General features: G+C 34.3%; 1 long non-coding RNA gene across 1 annotated transcript in view; it reads right to left on the reverse strand.

Moving 5' to 3' along the window:
* Positions 1-1,524: 1,524 nt before the first annotated feature.
* The window catches only part of LOC144379262 (uncharacterized), a 218,607-nt gene continuing 196,033 nt past the window's right edge, over positions 1,525-24,098 (reverse strand). The window contains exons 3-4 of the long non-coding RNA XR_013441969.1: positions 5,892-5,990; positions 1,525-1,642 (exon numbers count right to left, since the gene is read on the reverse strand). This is a non-coding gene — a long non-coding RNA (uncharacterized LOC144379262). The remainder of the gene's footprint in view (positions 1,643-5,891; positions 5,991-24,098) is intronic.

Raw genomic sequence — 24,098 nt, forward strand, 5'->3', positions numbered from 1 at the left:
GTATTAACAAAATAGTGAGGGATATGTAGAGAAGATAAACTGTATCTTTTTTATATATAAAATGTCTTTAAGGTATTCAAAATTGTTGAATTTATCCAAAGTCAGTTATTCACAAAGATGCTTGTGTACTTTGGAGACACTTAAAAAATGTTATACTCACATAAAATTGGAATGTACTAACTAGGAACACAGTTTGAAGAATAAACGTCTGAAATTAGTGTGTATTTCCAATCTGGCTCATCGGTTTTCCATTTAAGCTGCCTTACGTATTTTTGTGGAAAATTAAAGCTGGCCATAAATTCTTGACACTTTTCTACCCAGAGGTGGAGTTGATGTTCCTTCTCCTTGAATGTGGGAGGTTTGTATGACTGCTTTGACAGATAGCATATACATCAGAATAATACCATGGCAGCTTCTAGGCTCAGGCCTTAGAAAAGTAACAATCCCCACTTCATGTCTTTTGGAAATATCTCTCTTAAACCCACCATATCCTAAGAAGAGCCCCACTTCAAGGAGACCCATCAGGAAGGGAGCTGAGATCCATGGCTGGCAGCTCTGACTCAGCCAGCAGCCATATGAGCAAATCATCCTGGAAGTCTAGCCACCCCAAATATTACTTTGTAATATTTATAAAGTAAAGAGGATCCATCCCACCCTAGCCCTGGAGAACTGTAGATCTGTGATCAAAGTAAATAACTGTTGTTGTAAAGCCATAACTCTCGAGGTGGTTATCTACACAGTGAGAGAAAACCAGAACAGTAATGTTGACAACTTCTGACACTACTTTACTTACGTATGCTCAATGCAATTCAGTGATATACAGCATCCCTTTATTAACTTAGAATATATTTTCGGTCTCTATTTGTGGCTAACGTGTAGCTAAAAATAGCAGATTTTTTTAACAAGATTTTCTATATATAATTTATGTACTTCTAATGTTTGTTATTCGATATGAAGATGCTGGACATTTGCAAGAATATGTAAGGTTTTTCATTCTGAAATGTGGGCAATTTGGATAGATAAAATTTTTGTAGGAAGGAATTGGTAAGATATATCATATGATACTAAACATCCATTTTATGAGACCCAAAAGAATAATCAACAAAGTTCATAACTTTTTTGTTAATTTTGCCTAATCTTTACTAAGTGCTATTATAATAAACTTTGAAGTTGAACTTGGGAGAAATACGAACTTTTCTGAAATTTTATTCATTTCATCCAAGTTGCATTATTATAAGCTGATGAAATATCCCAAGGTAAATAAAGTTTCCTAAAGGTCTAGAGGCCAGACTATTTGCCAATACCATAAATTACTCTAGGCCTACTGACACAGCTTCAGCTAAGAGGAGAAACAGAAATGACAGAGATACGGATAGACATGGAGACAGAGGTAAAATAGATTGTGTCAGTGAGAGCACTAAATACATAGCTGGAGAAAAGGTTTTACTGAAATAGTGATACTGAACGATAGAGTTTTTGTTTGCAGCATCTTATAAAACTCACATGCATATTCAGGCACATCTTTCTGTCTCTGCCTATTATACACACACACATGACTATGCTGAATCCTTCCAGATTTTCAGGTTGGCTTTTAGCCTGAAGAATTGTAAAAGTGGTTCTCTACTGAGACACATATAGAGATCTGAAACCAAAGAACACAGAAATTCCTCATAAGAATAGCTAAAGCCTTGAGTTACTGTAAAGAGTTGATTTTATTTTAAACCTACCTCTTCTAGAACTTAATATTAAAGCTGACAATTGCCCATGGCCTTAATTGAGTACTAATTGATACACATTTGAGGTACCACAGATTCCTTACCCTGCTTTCAGATTTTTACACTCCTTGAAAGAAAATGGAGCACAAGATTTTCTCTCAGAACATATTTTCTTCAATAGAATTTTGGAGGACATTTGGGGCTTCTGAATCTTTCTTTTGCAGGACATTTTTTGAAGAATATACATTTTAAGAAGCTTGCAAATAATGTGAGTTTCCCCATTTTCAACATTCTTTATATTTTAAATGTTTTGTATTTTTTCTTTTCAGTTTCCAGCCCTTTCTATCTTTTCATCATTAAATTGTGGACCTAGCCAGTACTCTGGCTCTGTTTTCTGTTTTTCATTTGCTTCTTAAGCTTGTTTTCAAAAAACTAAAAACAATAGAAAATAAATGAAAGCACCGTTTTCAGTTTACAGCTGGGATTTTGCTCGGCATGTAATACTCACTGCATCTGTGCAGAAAGTCCACCATATGGGTGGGAGGGGAATCATTTAATTTAGTTCATATGCATGAAGTAAATGAAAGTTGACTATATTTTAGATTTTGCCAAAGTCAAGCAACAACAGAGCTAGGAACAGAATCCAGAAAGTTTCATAATCAATCTTATGCTCTTCTTGGTAAACTTCTCCATCTTTTAAGGCTGTTCACTTGTACACTACAAGTGATATATCCTTAGATTGAAACTGTATTTTTTTAAATGTAGTTTTTGCATATTAAACTGTGTAAAGAGTAGATTTTATCTACAATTTTTAACTTTTGATTATATGCCTTTGATTTCTTTATCAAAAAATGCCTTAAATTTAGACAATTTAGGCAATTCAGGCACATCTTTCTGTCTCTGCCTATTATATACACACACATGACCATGCTGAAATCCTTCCAGATTTTCAGATTGGCTTTCAGCAATTTAGAGGAGATTAAACTGTATATAATACTCAAAAATGGCAACCATTTCTGGAAAAAAATCAACATGTATTGTATGAATAAAGATATAATTTAACCTAACCCAAGTAATGTAATTTAGCTGCTGTTAAGGCTGTAGAGATTGAAGGAAATATATGAGAGCTGATACTGAGTATGGGACTTGGAGGAACATTTGTCAGTTAGAGATAAAAGGCAGAGAGAACTGAATGTAAGAAAGACTATCTCAAGAGCAGAGACCATGGACCTAAAGAGGAAATTTACTATCTCTCTCTTTCTCTTTTTTTTTAATTTACTGTCCTTATATTCAACAAAGTCACTCAAAATATTCCATTTACTTTATAATAATCTTTCTACAAATTATTTCAAGGGATCTTTGAGCATAAGTCTTCAGTTCCCTCATCTGTATTACGGAGATCATGGCTATCAGGTGGCATGACTGTGAATATTAAAATGAAGTTATAAGCATCTGTTTTATACCTACTTGGAGAAGAGACTTTTAAGGAAGGTGGATTCACTATTCTTTTTTTTTTTTTTAACTTTATTTACTGCTATGGAAAAAAAAAAATATGTCCTCTCTGAAGTCTTATTTAATTATGGGAACATCATCCAAACTATGAATTGAGTCATTACGTCAAAATAAAACTACGGGATTCACATCTATTAAACAAAAACAAAAACAAAAAAAAAGGAAAGGAGAGTACTTCTTATATACAAATAGGTACTGTTTTAATAAATTCCCCGTGTAGATGTTGCACATGGTAGTACCTACTTGCTATGAAAGCTCTCTCCACTAGGTGGCAGCGAGGTAGCCATTAGGATTAATCCACATTTTCACTGCCCCGTTCTTGTAATTACTAATTTAAATGAATAATTTAATAAACTAATGAAAAATGTTTGCAAATAGTCATTTATTTTATTCTATTGAAAATAAAATAAATGGTTAACTTGAAAAAGGTGAGTGATTTAATCAGTTGTCATGTTAGAATTAGACAAGGCAACTGTGAAATTTATAAAATTTACTGAATATCCAGATGTTTTAAAAAATCCTTGCTTTTTCGTTATTTCCTATTTGTCTAATTTCTTATTTAAACTTTTAATCAACATAATATGAGTGTGATTTATTAAAGAAAGATTGTATAACCTTGAAACCATTTAAAAACTTTAGACAGTAAATGAATAGAGGTACTAACTAGATAGACAACATATGCATCTGTCTTATGAGTCTCCATGTTAACTGATTTGCTGATGAATAAACTAATTACCAACTCCAATTATGTAAGAACATAATAAGGCTGCTTCTGTATGTTCTATAATGTATTCATGTATTATAAGTATTTAAAATGTATTTTGTGGGGCACCTGCGTGGCTCAGTTGGTTAAGCATCTGACTCTTGGTTTCGGCTCAGGTCATGATCTCAGGGTCATGAGATTGAGCCCTGCATCTGACTCCATGTTCAGCGTAGAGTCTGTTTGAGATTCTCTCCCTCTGTCCCTCCCCCTGCTCTCGCTCTCTCTCTAAAATAAAATAAATAAAATCTCTTAAAAAATAAATTAAAATGTATTTTGTGACCTACAGAGTCACAAAAGTTTTTGAATAGCATAAGACAAAAAAAGTTCTTTGAAGATTTTACTTAGTTTCAACTGATGATGATGTAGAAACTTTCAGCACAATATCCCTGCCAGTTAGTCATCAAAACCTTATTTCATGGAGTATTTAGGTCACATTTAGGGGATATGTTCCAGATTTTTGGTTGAGTTGTATATATTGGGAGGTAAAACCATGTTGTATAATTATGCATTTCATTATACTCAAACTAACAAATATTTGGGTACAAAGATGGGAGAAGAGGATAACATGAAAGTGTCTCACAGAAGTAGCTAATATGAATCTAGGTATTTTTTTAAATAAAATTCTGTGTTACTATTGTACTATTGATTTTCCTTAAACTAGTATGTAGAGTATTTGTAATTTAGTATTTGTCTATTCAAAGATTGAGAAGGATAGCTAAATATTTCCTAGTAACAGTACCATAGCATTTAAGGATACAGATGAAATGTACTAAAGTATTACTTTATTAAGAACTTTAAACCCATTGCTTCATTAGTTCTCACAAATTCCTATGAAGTCAATCTTACTATGACAACTTTAGAGATGTATCATTATTGATAGAAGATACAAAGAATGCACAGTGAGAGGATAAGAAATTTTGAAGACAATTATTTCTGAATTAAGGTCTAACTTTGTGGTGGCAGGCTTGTTAACCATTTTGTTGGCAGGAGTTAAAATAAGCAGAGGTTGGAAAATGGTACAGTGAGAGAAGCATTTTTTATTTTATAAGTTTTGATTATAATATCTATGTTTGAGCTGCATGGAAGAAGTCCAGGTCCTAGCTTCTATGATGTGACAAACATCAGAGTTTCAATAAATTGCCTAAAATTCTGAGAGCCAAAAAATTCTATGTGGGAGTTACTATCTAGAATCGAAGACTCTATTGCAAAGTGATCTTAGTAGCTACAAACATCTTCTAGTGATCTGGACAAAACTCATCACATGAAACAGCTTATTTATTTAATTTTTCGGATGATAAGAGAAATAATTGCATGGAATATTGACTATATGCTAGGCATCATATTAGGACTTTGCATATGTAAATATCAGTTATTCTTTAAAACCATTTTGTGAGGGGTGCCTGGGTGGCTCAGTCGCCTAAGTGTCTACCTTCATCTCAGGTCATGGTCCCGGGGTCCTGGAATCAAGTTCCGCCTCTGGCTCCCTGCTCAACAGGGAGCCTGCTTCTCCCTTTGCCTGCCATTCCCCCTGCTTGTGCTTTCTCTATCTCTCTGACATATAAATAAATAAAATCTTTTAAAAATAAATAAATAAAACCACTTTGTGAGACAAAGATTACTAAACCCATTGTAAAGACAAAGTCCTTAAAGTTCAGAAAAGTTTCATGGGATCGGAATTTGTGCACAAATATGTAATGACCTATGCTCTGTACCAGTTTAGATAGTTTAACCATTCTTAACCATTCTTTTGTGGCTGGAATGTGGAAAGGGAGTAATTCTCCATCTTCTCCCTCTCCATCTTTTAAAGGAACTTTTAAAGGACTTTTAAAAGAAACTCAGCTAAGAACAATTTGCAAGCCACATGTTGCTTATTGGATATGCATAACTCATAACCAACTTACCATTACCTCGCTCTCATTTTGTAAATACTACATGTCAAACACGTGAAAGCTGCTGGGGATATGCAGGCCAAGTGGTCATTGCTTTGAAGGTCCCATAGTCTAGGGGAGAAATAAATATGAAAGCAATGAAATATTATGCATCTCACGTACCCTTTAAGAAATAGGCATACATACACTGGATGGACAAAGAAGGGAACTGTCAATTTATTCAGGAAGCTTGAAAGAGTCATCATGCTCTGGGTGACCCTTCATGTATATCTTAAAGGAAGAAGCCTTGTGAGATTTTCAGTAGTTTTGCATTGAGAGTTGTAATACTTTCTGTAGCTTCTAAATAATCTCTATTTAGAGATATCATTATAATTCTGTTTCAATGACCTAAATTACATTGGAAGAAAAAAGTTCATTTATACACTAAAAGTCCTTCAACAAAAATTTCAAAATTATTTCAGGTGAAGTTGAGAAATTTTGGGAGAAGCTTTGTTTTCAGAAGTACAGTAGAAGTATTGATAAGTTGATTTAATAAGTCATGCCTTCTGTACAATTCATCTCAATCATTATTGAGTACCAATCTTTTTTTCTAGTTGCTGGGACATTCTAGTGCAATGAACAAAGGCTATCTGAACAGAGGAGGTAGAATACTAAATGCTTCAAGGGGAAAAAAAAAAAATAGTCTGGTTACTTAAGTAATGGACCATTCTACCAAAGAAGAAATTGGAGCTCAGTGAGATAAGAGACTTGCCCTAGGCCATGCAACTGAAATGGCAGATTTGAGATTGACTTCTGGTCTTCTCTTTCAAGTCTTGATGTTTCTATCACTGAAAAGGACCAGACATTTTCTCAGATTTTCATAAATCAGTGCGGCTTGGATTCTTATTTTTCCAAGATTAACCTTTTCCTGAAAACAATGTATATCACTAATGGTTAAATGTATCTCTCTCTCTCTCTCTCTTTCCTTTTAGGAAACACATTATGTGATCTACTAACCTTGATTTTACAAGTTGGATTTTCCAGAGGCAGATTTTGAGATGGAGTTTGGGGTGCAAAATATTTAATAAGAATCAACACCTGTGAAGAGAAGGATGCTGACTCAGGATTTGGCAGGAGAAGGCATGAAATTGCATTTACAGTCTTGACAAAGCCTAGGCCCATCCCATGGGAAGCTCTGGGGTGAAGACTGCTTGTCAGGGTGCCCACATTGAGCTGACACTGCCAATCCTTTATACCCCCTACTTGAAAAGTTACTCAATGCAGGCTGCTCAGAAAGGATGTGGCCTTGGAAAGTTAGCTTTCTGCAGCAGAGATAAGGTCCTTAAAGGAACTGACAGCTGGAGTCTATTGAGTGACTTCCCAGAATTGGCAGCAAGTACTCTCTTACAGGGACATCTGGGCCCCACATCTCTGTGTCAACCACATCTTGCATCCTGGCAATGACCTTGAGTCTCCTCTATTTCTTTAGAAACTTTTTAATTTAAAATGTCTAACCTTCTACTAGAATTATTTCTTCTATCATATTTTGCAATCACCCAGTTTCTCTAATGACTCGGTAAAAAATTGAGAGGAGCTGGTTTTCCTCAAACCCTTCTCCAGCCGACTGTTCAGAATGTATTCACAATGCATACACATAATGAGGGCCCTTGAGCCGGAAGGTCAACATGACCTACAGATGGCAGGTCCCTGGAACAGTGTCTTTGCCTTTTGTAACTTCGCAATCCCAATGTGACCTAATTGTACTTCTCCCAACACATTTCTAAAAGTTCTTTTTGCTGGTTAACTGTATGAATCCAGGTTCTTAGTCACACAGGTTCTTGAGGAATTGTGCCTTTGAGCTCCCCTGATGGCGCCCCACAAGATCCTTTTTAACCCCAGTTGAACTCCCGCACATTAGTGCTTGCTCAGCCACAATTTAGCCAAGACTAAAAATTCAACGAATCCAGAGACCTTTGACCAGTCTTCCAAAATCTCTTAGTTTATTACACATTTTTTTGCCCTACAACTTTTCCCAGCTGAATTCAGTATCACAGCCAAACACTACTTCATCAAATGCAGATGCTGCAACGTTCTTCACCTCATTTATCCAGGAGTGGGAATGAGGAAAGCCAGGGAATAAGCAAGCACTTGGCGTTAGTATTGTAAGTTAGTTATACAGCTTTTGCAAAGTACTTGACTGCTTTTTATTTTTGCTGCTGTTGTTCCTTTGAAAAGAGGGGTAATAATGCCCTATAGTAGAATACTGACGCGAAGGTTAACTATGATACTACAAAGTTCTTGACACACGTAAGCTCTCATACACTTTGACAACCTTTGCTTAGCGTTCAATTTCATTTTATTTCACTTTCCTCTCATTCAGACATTCCCACTGTCACATCTCCTTACAACAGTCTTACTGTAATTTTAAATGGTACTTTTAATCTTGCTCAGTAAAACACTGATTGAAAAAAGTAGAAAACAAATGAAAATATTCCACTTTATTCTATTCTTTTTAAATTTGGCCCTTTAATGTACACCTTTTGCCATTTATCTTTAGAGTATACTCCCTAGAGAAGAGCCATCATAATTTTTCTTTTCTTTTCTTTTTTACCACTCCAAAGTAGATTTTTCTCCGTTTCTCAACTCTTATACAGAACACAGTTTATTCACTTATGATTTTGACATTTATCATTGATTGTACTTTACTAGCATTACAAAAGCGATGACTATTTCAGTGAAAATGTAATGTTCTAGACACAAACTTCTGCCCACTTTTAAAAATTTAACTTCCAGTCTTTAAACAACATGGATACCCAGAAAGATAAGAAGATTGTTATAATTCAATTTTATTTAGAAGCATCCTTAAAAAGACGGATCTCTTCAGCTTTTATCTGCATTTTATTCAGATAGGTGAATAGTAGGCAAAAAAAAATATCTACATGACAAAAGGCTTGCCAATGTTTTCTTGACTAGGGAGTGAAACAAATGAAAGAATAGCCAGTTTACCACCATTTCTGTCTCTTTCAAGCTATTTGATAGAGTTGAAGATAGTAACTTTGAATTGAATTATGGACACACACACACACACACACACACACACACAACCTCACATAAATACATGCAGACACAAAAATAGTGCTTGTAAAGTCATAATGTAGTTTGGAGTGTATAACATCTAATATATCATTTAACTTCTTCCCCGTTTATTTCAACGCTTTCATGAGGTAAGAAAAACAAAACTAAATCTTGTTTATTACTCTTATTTATAGTTGATTAGATAAGTTTGTTGTTTGGTTTTGTTTACAACAAACTAATCTCTTAGTAGTTGCCTAAACTGCAGATTTATCTTGAAAAATTCTACTTGGAGTTATGTCTGACCTTATTGGTTTCATTATGGTCAAAATCCAATTATGGTCAGAGAAATACATGTATGTTTTGAAGTAAAACTGTCTGAGGGCTAAAACAGAAAAATTCCAAAGCATTTATTACTTTTATGCTTAGGTATGAATCATCTAAATTTATAGTTGAAAGTGTTTTAAAAAAATAGCTTGGCAGAATTATTTGAATATAATGATTATTTACTTTTAGAAATAAACACACAGGGATGCCTAGGTGACTCAGTCCTCTGCCTTTGGCTCAGGTCATGATCCCAGGGTCCTGGGATGGAGCCCTGGGTCAGGCTCCCTGCTCAACAGGGAGTCTGATTCTCCCTCTGTCCCTCCCCTACCCCACTTCTGCTTGCTCTCTCTCAAATAAATAAGTAAAATCTTAAATAAATAAATAAATAAACATACAAGTTAGATGGTAGTGTTGTCTTTTTTCTTTTCAAGTGACTGTGATAAAAAAAAAAAAAAAAGATAGTGAAGTCCCAGCCTTACAAAGAACTTACCCATCAAAAGGATCTTTTTGGGTAAAAGCTCTAAGAAGGAAACTATTACACAAGATGAACTTACAGATGTTTGCAACAAAAAAGCTTCAAACACATGATTTCAGAGCAGTCATGAATAAGCCTTCACTTAAGAGTAATATGTTAGAAAATCCAGTTATAGCTTTATCCATCTTTTTTAAATAAATAGAAAGATTTTTGTGGTAAAATATACATAACATAAAACTTGCCATTGTAACTATTTTAATTATACAGTTCAGTGGCATTAAGTATATTCACATTTTTGTGTTACCATCGCTACCATCCACCTCCAGAACTTTCTTCATCTTCCCAAACTGAAACTCTGTACTGTACCTATTAAACACTAACTCTCCAACCCCCACTTGTCCCAGCTCCTGGCAACCACCATTCTATTTCTGTCTCTATGAATTTGACAACTCTAAGTTCCTCATATGAGTGGATTCATGTGGTATTTGTCCTTTTGTGACTCACTTCTTTCACCTAGCATAATGACTTCAAGATTCACCCATGTTTTAGCATGTCAAAATTTCCTTCCTTTTATTTTATTTTTTTTGGTGTGTGTGTGTGTATGTATGTTTGTATGTGCTTTTTTCTTTTATTATGTTATGTTAGTCACCATACAGCACATCATTAGTTTTTAAAGGCTGAATAATATTCTAAGTTATACACATACACCACATTTTGTTTATCCACTTTTCCACTGATGGAAAATTAGGTCGCTTCCACCTTTTGGCTATTGTGAATAATGCTGCTATGAACATGAGGATTTCACAAATAACGTGGAAATTAAACAAGGTTGAAGAATCTGCCTCTCTGCAGGTTCCTGAACTGAGACTTGTGGAGGCTAAGCCCCTGGAGGCAGAGAGGGGATATCAGTACCTTTGTCTGTGTCCTTTCCTAAAGCCTGGTCACTCCAGGTTTTTGAATTTGGAAATATTGAGGAGTGTACGTCCTCCTATGACAGCAATATCTAGCTAACGTCAGGGGGCGTGCTCTTCTCTTTCTCTTTTCTTTTATTACTCTCTTAATTACTTGAGGAGGGCTTGGTCAAGATTGTAGGTTCTTACCTGCTTCTCAGTTGTCTCTTTGTGAAGAACCAGCACATTTTGCTGGATATTAGCATTCATTCTTTCCTTCTACTTTAGCTTTGTTTTCTGGGTAAGACTTTTTTTTTTTTCATGATATAATCTAGCAGCCATTGTCTTGTGATGGTGTATTGGGAAAAGTGTGCACACTCTGCTACTTCCTAGCTGTGTGAACTTTCTTTGACCACATTTCCTCAAGTAAAATAGGGGGGAGAGTTGCAACGTGTTATGAATTAATATGTATATACACATACAGCATAGATTCTGACACATGAAACTGATATTCTGTCTTTATATTTTAGTCAAATGATGTTCTCTCTGTCTGGAACACTGCTCACTTAGAACTTTGAGCTGCTCATCTTCGAAATTCTGCTTGGCTAATTTGAACTCTCCCCCCGCCCTTTTTTTTTTGGTTTCTTTTGTTTATGTGTTGGCCCAACTCCCCTACCTTTTGGAACCCAAGTGCAAAAACCTGGATCGATCAAAACCTTTGATTCATTACACACTAACTTCATTAGTACCAGTATGGGCATATGTTATTAATTTAGCATCTAAAAGATTTATTATAATGATCCGATGAAATCCACAAACACATTGCCAAAGAAGAGGCCTAGTTAAGGACGACAGCTCCCCTTGATCTGTGTGCCCCCACCTATGTATCACTCCTAGAAGTAATCCCTACTTTGAATGTGGAGTTTATCACGGCCCATTTTATTTTTTAATCAATATATATGTATCTAAAATATAATATTTTACTTGTATTTGAACTTTATATAAAATTGTCTCTTATAAATAGTTTTCTAAGACTTGCTTTCTTGACATAGTATTTGTTAGTGATATTAATTAGGTGGTCTCTTCATTTTCACTACTGTGTAATATTTACCTGTGTGATTTTCTACAATATGTTTACCCATTCCCTACTGGAGTAGTGTCTCATTTGGTCTGAGTGTATCACTAGAACAATCAGGGATCCTGTTCTTTAGATGCCTCTAGGTACATAGATATTAAATATTTTGTTGGGCATATATAAGAAAGAAATGACTGTATCTGAAGGTATATATAACTCTTCAGTCTAACTCTACAAATCTAAGTTGTTTTTTCCAAAGTAGTTTTACCAGCAAAAAACATCTTATCCACAGTCACTCCAACTCTTTGTGTCCTCAGATTCCTTCGTTTAAACCAGGTGAGTAGGTATAAAATAGTATTTTATTCTCTCCTCCTTTCTATTCTGATATTTATAATAATTTTTTTAAATTCAAATCCTCTCAGTTCTTTCTTGATTTCTGGAGCAAAATTGATTTCCAGGTTATTTTGTTCATTTTGTATGAACAAAAAATTTAAGTTCTTATTTATTTAAGTAATCTCTACACTCAATGTGTGGCTCAAACTCACAACCCTGAGATCAAGAGTCTCATGCTCTTCTGACTAAGCCAGACAGGCACCTCTGAAAAATTTCCTTTTAAGTCTTTGATTTGAAATAATTTCAAAAAGTTGTTTATCTATTTGAACCAAGGAATATCACATACAGTAGACAGGCACCATTGCTTTGAAAATTTGTTGTTGTTGATGTTTATACAGTGTTCTGCTTTTCCTTTCTGTAGGTAAAGAGAAAGTTTTGATGTCTGCCACCTAAATGCATATTCTGAATTTATGTAGCTAGTTAACTAGAGATCATGTGGGTGCTAGAATAATTTTTGCCTATGAGAAAAGCCACATGGATCGAAGAGGTTAACTTATTCATAGTTTCTTCCTTTGGCTCTGAAAATGGTCTAAACAACATAGAGAGGAAGTAGGGTTGAAGATGCTTGCCTGATAGCACTTACCAATACAGTGGGAAACCCCTAATGAAACATGGCTTTTTGTACTCATGGCTGAGAAACCAAGTCATAGATACCTAAGAGGCCTAGATACACAAAGACTCTTCCTTATAACTGAATCTCTGTTTCAGTAGTACCTGGTTAAGCCTGGTCAAAATGAGATTCACAAATTCTAGCCAAAGCAGTTGGTCTTTCTTACCTAGATGTTGTTTGCTCGTCAATTAAAACTAGTCAAGCAATCATTAAACAAAAACAAAAACAAAACAAAACAAACAAGTCAGTAGAAACTAACCATAAACCATCAGCTCAAACTCATTTGGCACACATTTAGAACCAGGTCCTATAACAGACAAAGATTCTAAGTCTCTGTATGTAGCCTTGCTCCCCCAAAGTAATCCCTTATCTATTTCTCATGGTGCCTGGTTAATGCACCAAAATGTGAAGGTCTAAGCAAATCAATGAAATAAGAACTATTCTTTCACTTCCACACTTCAGAACAAATTGAGAGTAGAGATTCTCCTAAGAGAAGTGCAAAATTAAGGAAACAGAGGCTTCCTGAAACAGTAGTTAGCAGATTAAGTGAATTTATTTGTCTTAAATGTCAGTATCTTCTGAGTTAATCATGTGGTCTTGATAGAAGAATAGAATATCTGAAGTGTCTTTAAATCCTACAACTTTCTGCAAACCAGCATGCCTTCATCTCTTGGGGCTGAATGAGTCCTAGAAGAGATACTAAACAATTTGTGGACAAAGTACAAGGAATCATGAATCACATTGTGAACCAGCACGAAATGAGGTCATCTTAGATATATCACTAAGAAGATACACACAGTACTTATTTCTGGGGTAAGCTGCTCTGACCTGGACATTCCCTAAAATATAGGATGTAAAGACTTTAGCTTTCTAGGCCAAATTGAGATATCTAATCACCTTAACTCTAGAGAAAATAGAACCTTAGCCCTGAGAAAATATGTGGTAAGTGAAAGAAAAAAAATATACTGAAACGTGTTTCTGTGTCATATTCATTTTGATAACCACTTTTAAAATATATTTCTGTGTTTTTGAACTTGAATTTTTCAAGTTAATTCCTTTTTAAGGCATTTAAAATAAACTATTTTCCAAATTAAAGTTATTCAAATACAATTATTGCATTTTTAAAAGAATGGTTTGTAACACTAAGTACTACTTTTCTTACAGGTCATTTTTTAAAGAATTCTACAAATAGAAAAGTAAAAATAGACCACTGCCTTGTAGCTTCTGTGCTGTTCTGGGGAAAGAAGAAATAGAGGAAGAAGAGGACAAATGGAATATCCTTGATTTTAAAAGTAAACATTTTTTAATAGGAAGCAAACTCCTTGCATTTTCAAGGTTCTTTCCTGAAATCTTTGTTTTGAAAGGTGATGTTTTATTTTTCTTTTCAGGTATACATGGTAAATGCTTTTATCTCAGTTCATACAGAGAAACCATTCTAACAAATCATTTCCTTGACTGATTTTGAAGATGTCATCAGTTATATATGAAACATCCACTAAGTGAATCAATTGTTTTAGTCGATTTTTGGCAGTAGTTCTCATCCATAGCTATGCATTTGAATCACCAGGAGTGCTTTAAAAAATATACTGATATGTGGGTATCAGTGCTTTTTAAAATCTCCTCTGGTTATAGGAATAAGCAGCCAGATTTGAAAACATTGCTTCAGGGAAGCCCTAGAAAAAATATAACACTATTTAAAAATGTGATATAGAAACATGCATACTTTTAACAATCTTTGTGAGAATTCATACTTATTTGATCTCTTTAGAGTATTAAACACTGGAAAAAATGAAAGATGGATACAGGGAGACAAACCCACATGTGATGGTACATAATATGCAAGTCAGAAGGTAGAAGGGCAATGAGAACTGCCACACAATCCAGGCAAAAATGACAAAGAGTGGATGTTTGTTTTTAGAGGTCTCCTATTTTCCCTTTATATGCTTCTTTTCTTTTTCCCAGTTACTTTGTGTCCTCAAATTTCTTTTTGAGTCAGTAAAATACTCCACTTCTCTCCCAAATTCACACACACTTGAATGTTCACTTTCTTTCTTCTATTACCATACATGTCATTAAGATGAGCATTTTCCAAATCAAAACCATAATGAGATATTACCTTACACCTGTCAGAATGGCTAAAATCAAAAATAACAAGAAATAACAAGTGTTGGTAAGGATGTGGAGAGAAGGGAACACTTGTGCACTGTTGGTGGGAATGCAAACTGAAGCCGCCACTGTGGAAAACAATATGGAGGTTCCTCAACAAATTAAAAATAGAACTACCATATTATCCAGTAATTCCACTATTGAATATTTATCCAAAGAAAATGAAGACACTAATTCAAAAAGATACATGCACCCCTGTTTATTGCAGCATTATTTATAATAGCCAAGATGCAGAAGCAACTTGAGTGTCCATCAATAGACAAATGGATAAAGAAAATGTGACACACACACACACACACACACACACACACACACACACACATTGGACTATTATACAGCCATAAAAAAAAGATAAGCTTGTGCTATTTGAAACAACATGAAACTAGAGGGTATTATGCTAAGTAAAATAAGTCAGACTGAGAAAGACAAATCCATATGATTCTACTCATAAGTGGAATCTAAAAAAATGAATAAACAAACAAAAAGTAGAATCAGACCTATAAATATAGAGAACAAACTGATGGTTACCAGAGATGAGGAGGGTGGGAGTTGAGAAAAATGGGTGAGGGCAAGTGGGAGATACAGGATTCCAGTTGTGGAATGAGTAAGTCATGGGAATAAAAGGCACAGTATAAGAAATACTGTCAATGATATTGTAATAGCAATGTAATGGTACAGATGGTAGATATAATTGTGAACATAGCATAATGTATAAACTTGTCAAATCAGTAAGTTTTACACCCAAAACTAATGTAACATTGTGTGTTAACTAAACTCAAAAATAAATGCCCATTTTCTTCTATTTACCTCAGAATGGTAGAAGGAAAACAGCCAACTAAACTAAGCTGTACAAAACAGACAGTCCTTTAAACTATCAGATTATTTATGTTAAAAAATAGAGAACTTTCAGCTTAAATGAAAATATAATTGGTAATATTTGAGCTAATGTGACCAACGTAAAAAAAAAAAATACATATTTTGGGTGGTTTAAAAAACAGTTTGGGTAAGGAACATTTCCTAATTTAAAAGATATTCATTGACTATTAACCTTATCTATTCACTAAAATAGATGATAATGATACAGAAATTAATAAAGGATTGTCCCTGGATTTAGGAAGTTTGTAATCTAGTAGGAAAAATATGTAAGTAAACAGTTGAGTCAAATAGAGCATACTTAATTCTGTATTGAAAATTTGTTAAAAATGTTACTGATCACATAGGAGCACCTCCTGGTGGAGCAATTCCAAAGAATACCAATGATCCTTTTATCCCACCAGTTAAACAATGGATAACATTCCTTCTATGTATGGATAAAACACATTTTGTGTTTCTTTAAAAGAAAATGATTAATGAAGCAAGACCACATTGTCCAGATTAAATATTTTTTGGAGAATCAGAGAACATGTTTATTTTTACATTCTTAAATTGAGAAGATACATTCAAAGTGTCACATATTTAATAAAGTACATTAATTAAACAATGTGATTTTGCTATCTTTAAAGTTATTTTATATTTCCCACTATAAACCTCCACCATGTTTCTACTTTTAATCTTCATAAGCTGAGAGAGAGAAAAATTTGGAAATACTGAGGTGAAGGAAGTGAGATGATTTGATGACAGGTAATAATATCTAAACTTTAAAAAATATGATTTATGTGAAAAGAATGTGTACTTTTCAATAAGTGTATGTATATTCATCAAAGTAAAAGGCAAGTTGTCATAATGAAAAAGAATACACACTTTATAGGGAGAAAAATCTAAGCATTTAATTTAGAATTTTCATTTTAAAGATTTGTTACTTTAATTATAATAAGGTAGATTAATAATATAGAGAAAATTCTGGTATCAAAGTAAAAGAGTAGTATTCAAGTTATATTCTTATACTTATTTGGATTTAATCACAGGGTTCTTTCAAATGCTTTCCCATCCTATTTGCATATTCAGACCTGTTTTATGCAATAAGGCACCATGTCCAATGAATCAGATTTATTTATAGACAATAAAATCCAAATAATAAAATGAATTATCAAAATATTTATGAACAAATTTTATCTATGACAGCTTTTGTTAGCCCTGATCAGGTGCTAGTTATTAGCTGAGATGATGTTCCCATCTCATGTCCTAATATAACTCTGGAATCTCATCGAAGCTTAAGGAGACATTTTTCATTTTGTTTGGAGGAAAAGGTTTTGTATTATCATTACTCTTTTATGACTCATATCAAAACTTTTTGTTTCACTTTAGGTAGCTCATGGTACTCTTGTCAGCCTGCCTCATCCAATGCATGTCTTACATAAAGAAAATACGGAGTGTCTTTTTGAAATTACAATTTTCTATCAGTATGTCACTCTTTTTTTTTTTTTTTTTTTTTTTGGTAATTGAGGTAACATTTATAGAAGACATACAATATGGTTCATCACCATGAGAGACTATGGACTCTGAGAACAAACTGAGGGTTCTAGAGGAGAGGGGGGTGGGGGGATGGGTTAGCCTGGTTATGGGTATTAAGGTGGGCACGTATTGAATGGAGCACTGGGTGTTATATGCCAACAATGAATCATGGAAGACATACAATATGATGAGTTTTTATATTTGCACAAACCTGAGTAACCCACTCTGGTACAAAGATAGAGAAAATTCAAAATTTAAAATCTCAGTTGGAACGATCTCTCAAGTCCCTTCCCAGCCAATCCTCACCTTCACAATTCCTCAACTAATGATTACTTGGATCCTTATCCTGTCCCCACTTTACATAGATGAAATCATGCAGCATTATTTTTTTCTGACATCTTTTGCTCAGCATGTTGCTGAAGATCACCCACGTCATGGTAAATATAGTTTTGGTTTTGCCTTTTTGATGATTCAATAATATTCCATGATACTGGCATATCACAATCAGTGCATTCCTTATTGTATTGCTGGACATTTAGATTGTTTCAGTTTGGTTTACCATGAAAAACATTTTTTTCTACAAATATTTCCACATAAGACTATTTCTTTTCTACACATCTTCATTGCTTTGGGGGACATCAGTATTTCCAATTTAGGTCATTTTCATAGGGGTTAAGGGTTCTCTCAATGTGGTTTAAATCTGCATTCCCCTGACAACAAATTTAATATTTTAGAGCAATAAGTTAAATGATACATGCTTAGTGGTGTGTAACAGATGAAGCCAAGTTAAGGGATGGTCATTAAGCACAGCTTTTTGTGTCTTATCAATGTCCTTGTGGTAGGTGTCCCCAGGAGACTGTCATTTTAACATTAGATAATATTTTGAACTTGAGTGGAGGGCTGAAACAGTAAATTAAAGTTACCCAAAGCACTGACACTGTCATCTTGATGAATCAATTATAGGACAAATTATTCCTGTACTTATAACATTTTAAAACCAATGCATATTATTTAATTCACTTTTCAACAAGTATTCTGTTGCTTCACGTTGAAAGGCCTTTAAGTTGGGGAGAAAGATGAGAAAGGGTGGGGCTTCGAGAAGCTTCATAGTTTGAGGTAGAAAATCTGTTGTAGCAAATAAAAGACTGGCCTTAAGACATAAAGTAAGAGCCAGACTAAGGACATCTCAGCTAATGCAATGGGTTGAAATGGCAATGTTAGAACCAGATGACATGACATCCCAACCATATGCGTCTCTTTGGATGAATATAAGGAGATATGTTGACCAGATATCAGAGGCTTCCCTGTCAATGCCCTGACTGTGCATCTGCCTTTTCACAATTTTTACCTATCCTGCAAAGGAGGGGAAGAAGGAAAAATGAGTTGCCTGAGAATACTCTTGACTATTTTGGTATCAAATTAACACACACATTAGAGCTGACTCTCACGTTAGCATTAATTCCAGGAAAAGAAATTCAGAGCTGTATTTTTGGACATATGTGTGTGCTGAGGTTTTTACTTGTGTATATTCTTTTTTAGTTTCTTTAAGACCAACTCAGACAAACACTTAGGTTTACCTCCTATTTCTAGATCTATCTATCATGTGTTTGACTGAAATTAAATGCATTAGGTGTGTTGTAACTCAGATGCTATTACATTTTTGATAGCATCATAAAAAATGCTAACTGCCAAACTTTCTTATTTGGAATTGAAAGGCCAACTGCTCATGTTTTACGTAGAAAACATTAATATAAATCCCCTTATTGTCTTTAATATTGTCAAAAAGAATATCCTCTTTCAATTCACCTTTTCATAAGTGAACTTCTTGCACTTAAACTATGAAAGCAGACTCCCTTTTTGAAATTTGAAGTGATGATTGCTAAGGAAAGATTCTGACACATTCTTAGTAGCTCACATTTAGCTCAGGTTAGACTGCCACTCTGTGCCCCCTAGACTGCTTATTACTCAGAAGGAACAAGAACATTGTCTAGACTTAAAATACTTTTCTATTTTCTTTCTTTTCTTTCTTTCTTTCTTTCTTTCTTTCTTTCTTTCTTTCTTTCTTTCTTTCTTTCTTTCTTTCTTTCTTTCTTTCTTTCTTTCTTTCTTTCTTTCTTTCTTTCTTCTTTCTTTCTTTCTTTCTTTCTTTTCTTTTCTTTTCTTTCTTTCTTTCTTTCTTTCTTTCTTTCTTTCTTTCTTTCTTTCAAGTGAAACCTTGCCTTGATAGCACCTGGGATTGTAAGAAATTGTCAGCCGATTCTTGAGGTATTCTTAGTACAGATTCATCATTTTCTTTCTTTTTTTAAAGATTTTATTTATTTATTTGACAGAGACAGAGATAGCGAGAGCAGGAACACAAGCAGCGGGAGTAGGAGAGGGAGAAGCAGGCTTCCCCCCGAGGAGGGACATGATCCCAGGGTCCCTTTGACCTGAGCCAAAGGCAGACGCTTAACAACCGAGCCACCCAGGCGCCCAGATTCATCATTTTCTATGAGTGATGTTAATCAGCAGAGGATATACAAAACTTTTGGACTGAGAACTCTGAGATAATCTGGTTGAAACTAAGTTATTCATTTTCAAAGATCTGTTTAAAATGAATTTAATGGTGAATTTATGATTGTACTTCAGTGAATATGTAATAGAGATCAGTTATTAGCAGCAACATCAGGAGCCCCTGAAGATTTTATAAAAATATGTAAGTTCTCTGATCTTCCATCCCATTGGTGAAGATTTCCTCCTTGCCTTTTTTCTTGTGTGCATACTTTCCTAATCTCTCCCCCCTTCTTCTGATTTCTTTAGCAAACCTTTGTGATTCACATACTTCCTTTAATATCTGCACTTACTCTCTTTCATTTTGTATTCTTTCTGTAGGTTCTGCTTGCTGCCAGTGAGTTATACTCAAAAGGAGCTAGAATCCAGGAAAGACACATGTCAGTAAATTAGAATGTGCAGTCCTCTGGTATAAATATGGAGTTATTTGGCCATTACAATGAAGACAAGCGCAAAAAAAAAAAAAATCCAATTCATTACATGATGTAACAAAAATACACTTATATCCTATGAATAGAAGTCTTGATGATGTGGGAAACAAAGACTGAAGAAAAATTATTAAATTTCCACACTACCTACAGCCTATTGACAAGTCCTTGAAACAGGAGAGTGACCTTCCTCTAGGGACTCAATTGTCTCAATGTTAATACTTAGCTAAGGTCAAAAGGCAATCTTACCCCAACCCCCAAGATCCTGTAAGTCTACTTTAACATATAAAAATTCCTTTGGAAACTTCCTTTATCTCTACTCCCCAAGATACATGTTGGCAATCATCCCCCAAGCATATGACCACCAATATATATCTGAAGGGTTTTGTTAGACAGTAATAAGTGACATTTTTCCCAACAATAGCTAGCCCTCTCAAGGTCTTGGAAACTTTGCTTCCGAAATTCCTCAGAGGCTTACGCTATCCCAAACTCCCTCCCAACTTGAAAGTCTATAATGGGCCACTCCTCATGACGATGGTGCAGCTCTTACTGTGCTTTAACAAAACCACCTTTTGGCACCAAAGATGTTTCAAGAATTCTTTCTTGGCCTTTGGCTTCAAACCCTAATGTTCTTTCCTACATCACTGATATATTTCAGAAATTAATATGAGACAGTAAAAGAGGAAGGGATTTGTTAATAGTTTTTTCACTAGTTTATTCACAATGTTTAAGATCTATTTATATAATGGAAGCTAGATTGGGTCCAAAAATAGGAGAAAAAGTTGACTCAGAGCCTAAAATAAAGTGGAACTACCTTGAAAATAAAGCAGAGTGTCATTTACCTCAATGTTTTTCTACACAATATATGTTTCACCTGGTTTCAATTAAAAAGAACTGTTAATGTTCTATCAATAATTGCCAAATGCCATGATCGGCTCTTTGGAAAGTGATGAAGTAGTGTCATAAAGAAATCATATAATAGGTTGAAATCCAAAAGGAATCGTAATTCATGCAAATAAAGTGAGAAACTTAGAGGTATTTTCAAATCCTTATCGTTCTATTCCTAATATCCTTTGGGATTTCTCAGTTCAAGCAGAGGCTGAAATGTTCCACTAGTTAATTAGAAAATAAAAATATTAGGACCAAATATGTATTGGATATCTATTACCAAATATGTATTGGATATCTATTATTTTCAAGTTACTATTATTTTCAAGGGTTATAAAAATTTTAGAAGTCGGGGATATCAAACATAAATAGACAATAAAATAATAATTAGATAGTATAGGAACTTCATAATTCAGTACATGGATTTTTGTTACAGCAGTGATGCAGAAAAAATGAGTTTTGATTTAAATGCTAGAGAAATCACTGTGAACTGGCTATCACGGGTGAGTGACATGGAAGGATATTTCAGGACTGACCTAGCTTACCCTATTGATTATTATCAATATTATCTTAATGAAATGAAAATGAGATTGCTTATTGTCCTTTGAAGTGTCTCAGTTCAAGCAGAAGCTAATTTACATTTGCCAGTTATATAATCTGACCATCTACACCTTGAGTATATTATTGACAAAAGGGGAGGAAAAATATATACCACCTTCAAAATATGCTAACCAGGAAGATTTACAGTCAACACTCTTAGCATTCTAAAAGGAAAATTAGATTTTACATTTTATATATTTTGAACTGAATTTTGAAAAAAAAAAAAAAAACTAAAAATGACTTGGATGATCCATTTCTTAAGTGTTCTATTTTCATCCACGAGAAGGGATTTTCCCTAAATCCTCCTGGCTGTTTCCATCACCCATCTTAGGAGTAGGATGTGTCACCTTGTAGAGGTCAGAGTCTTCATCTTAATTTTTCAACTAAGTGGAGCTATCTGTGAAGGCTGGTTCCATCAGGATGGCAAGGTGGGGACACTCTCCAGGTCAGCTTCTCTTCTGGTAGTCCACTTCACACAGACCTTCTGTGGGGTCACCGTGCTCTGGCAGGCTGACCTAGCTTGCTAGCTTCCACCATGCCCATGCTGACCCCCAGAAGACACTTGGCATTTAAAAAAAATCCCCAAAATAAGGGAAAGTAGCAACATGGGTCGATAATGTCTATTCTGTAGTTTCAAACATTCCTTTGCAGGGGCTATTCCAAGAAGAGTAAGAAGTTATAAAAACCACGTTTATCTCAAATAAGTTACATCTTTTATCAGTTAAACAAAACAGAGTCAAATGCTAGTTATACATCTGCTAATTCCTTGTTTTTTTTTTCTCACTTGACTCAAAACTTGATGGAAAAGAGTGATTCTCTGCATTTACTTATGCATTTTAATCAATAGTTTTAAATTCTTACAACTTTCACTACATTGCCCAAAAATCTTCATTCTGTAACTATCCCTTTTAATAACTTTTTGATTTGGGAATTAAATGCATATTTATAAAACGAATTGTAAAAGTTCAATGTCAGAAAGCATATGGTTATTTTCTGATTTGACTGCAAATCATTCCAGTTCCTATTTGAAGGGCTAACATTATTTTATATAAAAGGAATAAGGTTACTTTATTTATCCCACTAATATGGTTCATCTAATACCAAATATTGTCATAAAAATATCTGCATGCAGTTAAAATTTGCTAAGTAAAAGGAGAGAAATGTAAATAAAAGAGAAACCTTGAAAAATAGTTCGTGTCAATTAAAATGAGACTAATATCAGGGAAAGTGATCAGAGATAAAATTTACTTATCATTTATATCAACAAGAGAAAATGATCTATTTTTTATTAAAAAAAAAGGGATTTCCAATTAATGTTGTGGTCTGCGTGAGAAGGACCAATACTTTTATTTAAAAAAAATCTAGAAATGGTTGTTTGCTTATAGTTTGTATTATAATAAACAGTGATATTTTATTTTTTTATGTTTTTCTTTTTTAATTATTTATTTATCTGAGAGAGTGAGTGTGCATACACACAGAAGAGAGGGGCAGAGGGAGATGGAGATGGAGAAAGAGAATCTCAAGCAGACTCCCCTCTAGCGCTTAGCCTGACACCGTGAGGCTCGATCCCAGGACCCTGAGATCACGACCTGAGCCAAAATCAAGAGTTGGACACTTAACTGGCTGAGCCACCCAGGTGCCCCAACAGTGATATTTTGAACAACATAACATTAGAAACTATTACTATAGTATTTGGAATTCGTAAAACAGATATATTGCAATTATGTCATTATTCTCTTGTATGCTGCTAAGTCTGTGCCTTCTTTCTTTCCTTCTATCCCTTCCTTCTTCCTTTTCATGTAAACATTGGGATAATAATTCCTAGGTTACGGAGATGTTTTGAGAACCAAATGAGAAACTGCATACAACTGTAGTGCTTGGAATATAGCTGACTCTCAATAAATGGTAGCTTATGACAATTATCTTAAGTGGTATCACATGCTTGAATCTATTGTTTTAGCTATAAAAATACATAAGATGTTCATCTTATGGATAGATTTCTTATAGAAATAAAGTTCAGGTAGGATATTTCTTATTGATTCCATATGGCAGGATTTTATGTCCTGAATCATAAGAATTGAAAGTTTGAAATTTTATTCTAAATTATAGATCATAGGTGGTGACATTTGTATGTCAATCTTTTTTGTGTGTCTTTCGTTTTTAATACAGCTACAGAATATGTTTCTATAACTTTTCTTGGTACTCATTCTCCTGTCTACACACAAACATTTCTCACAAAACTATGAAAATTAAAATTAAAAAGTAATGAAAGAAATATGGCTAAGTGTTTCCATGCTTGTGATATCACTGTGGTGGTATAAATCACAGTAAATAATCTACAATATTTTGTTTTCTTCTCTTCAACATCAAGTGTG

This window comes from Halichoerus grypus, chromosome 1 (genome assembly GCF_964656455.1).
Source record: "Halichoerus grypus chromosome 1, mHalGry1.hap1.1, whole genome shotgun sequence".
Lineage (NCBI taxonomy): Eukaryota > Metazoa > Chordata > Mammalia > Carnivora > Phocidae > Halichoerus > Halichoerus grypus.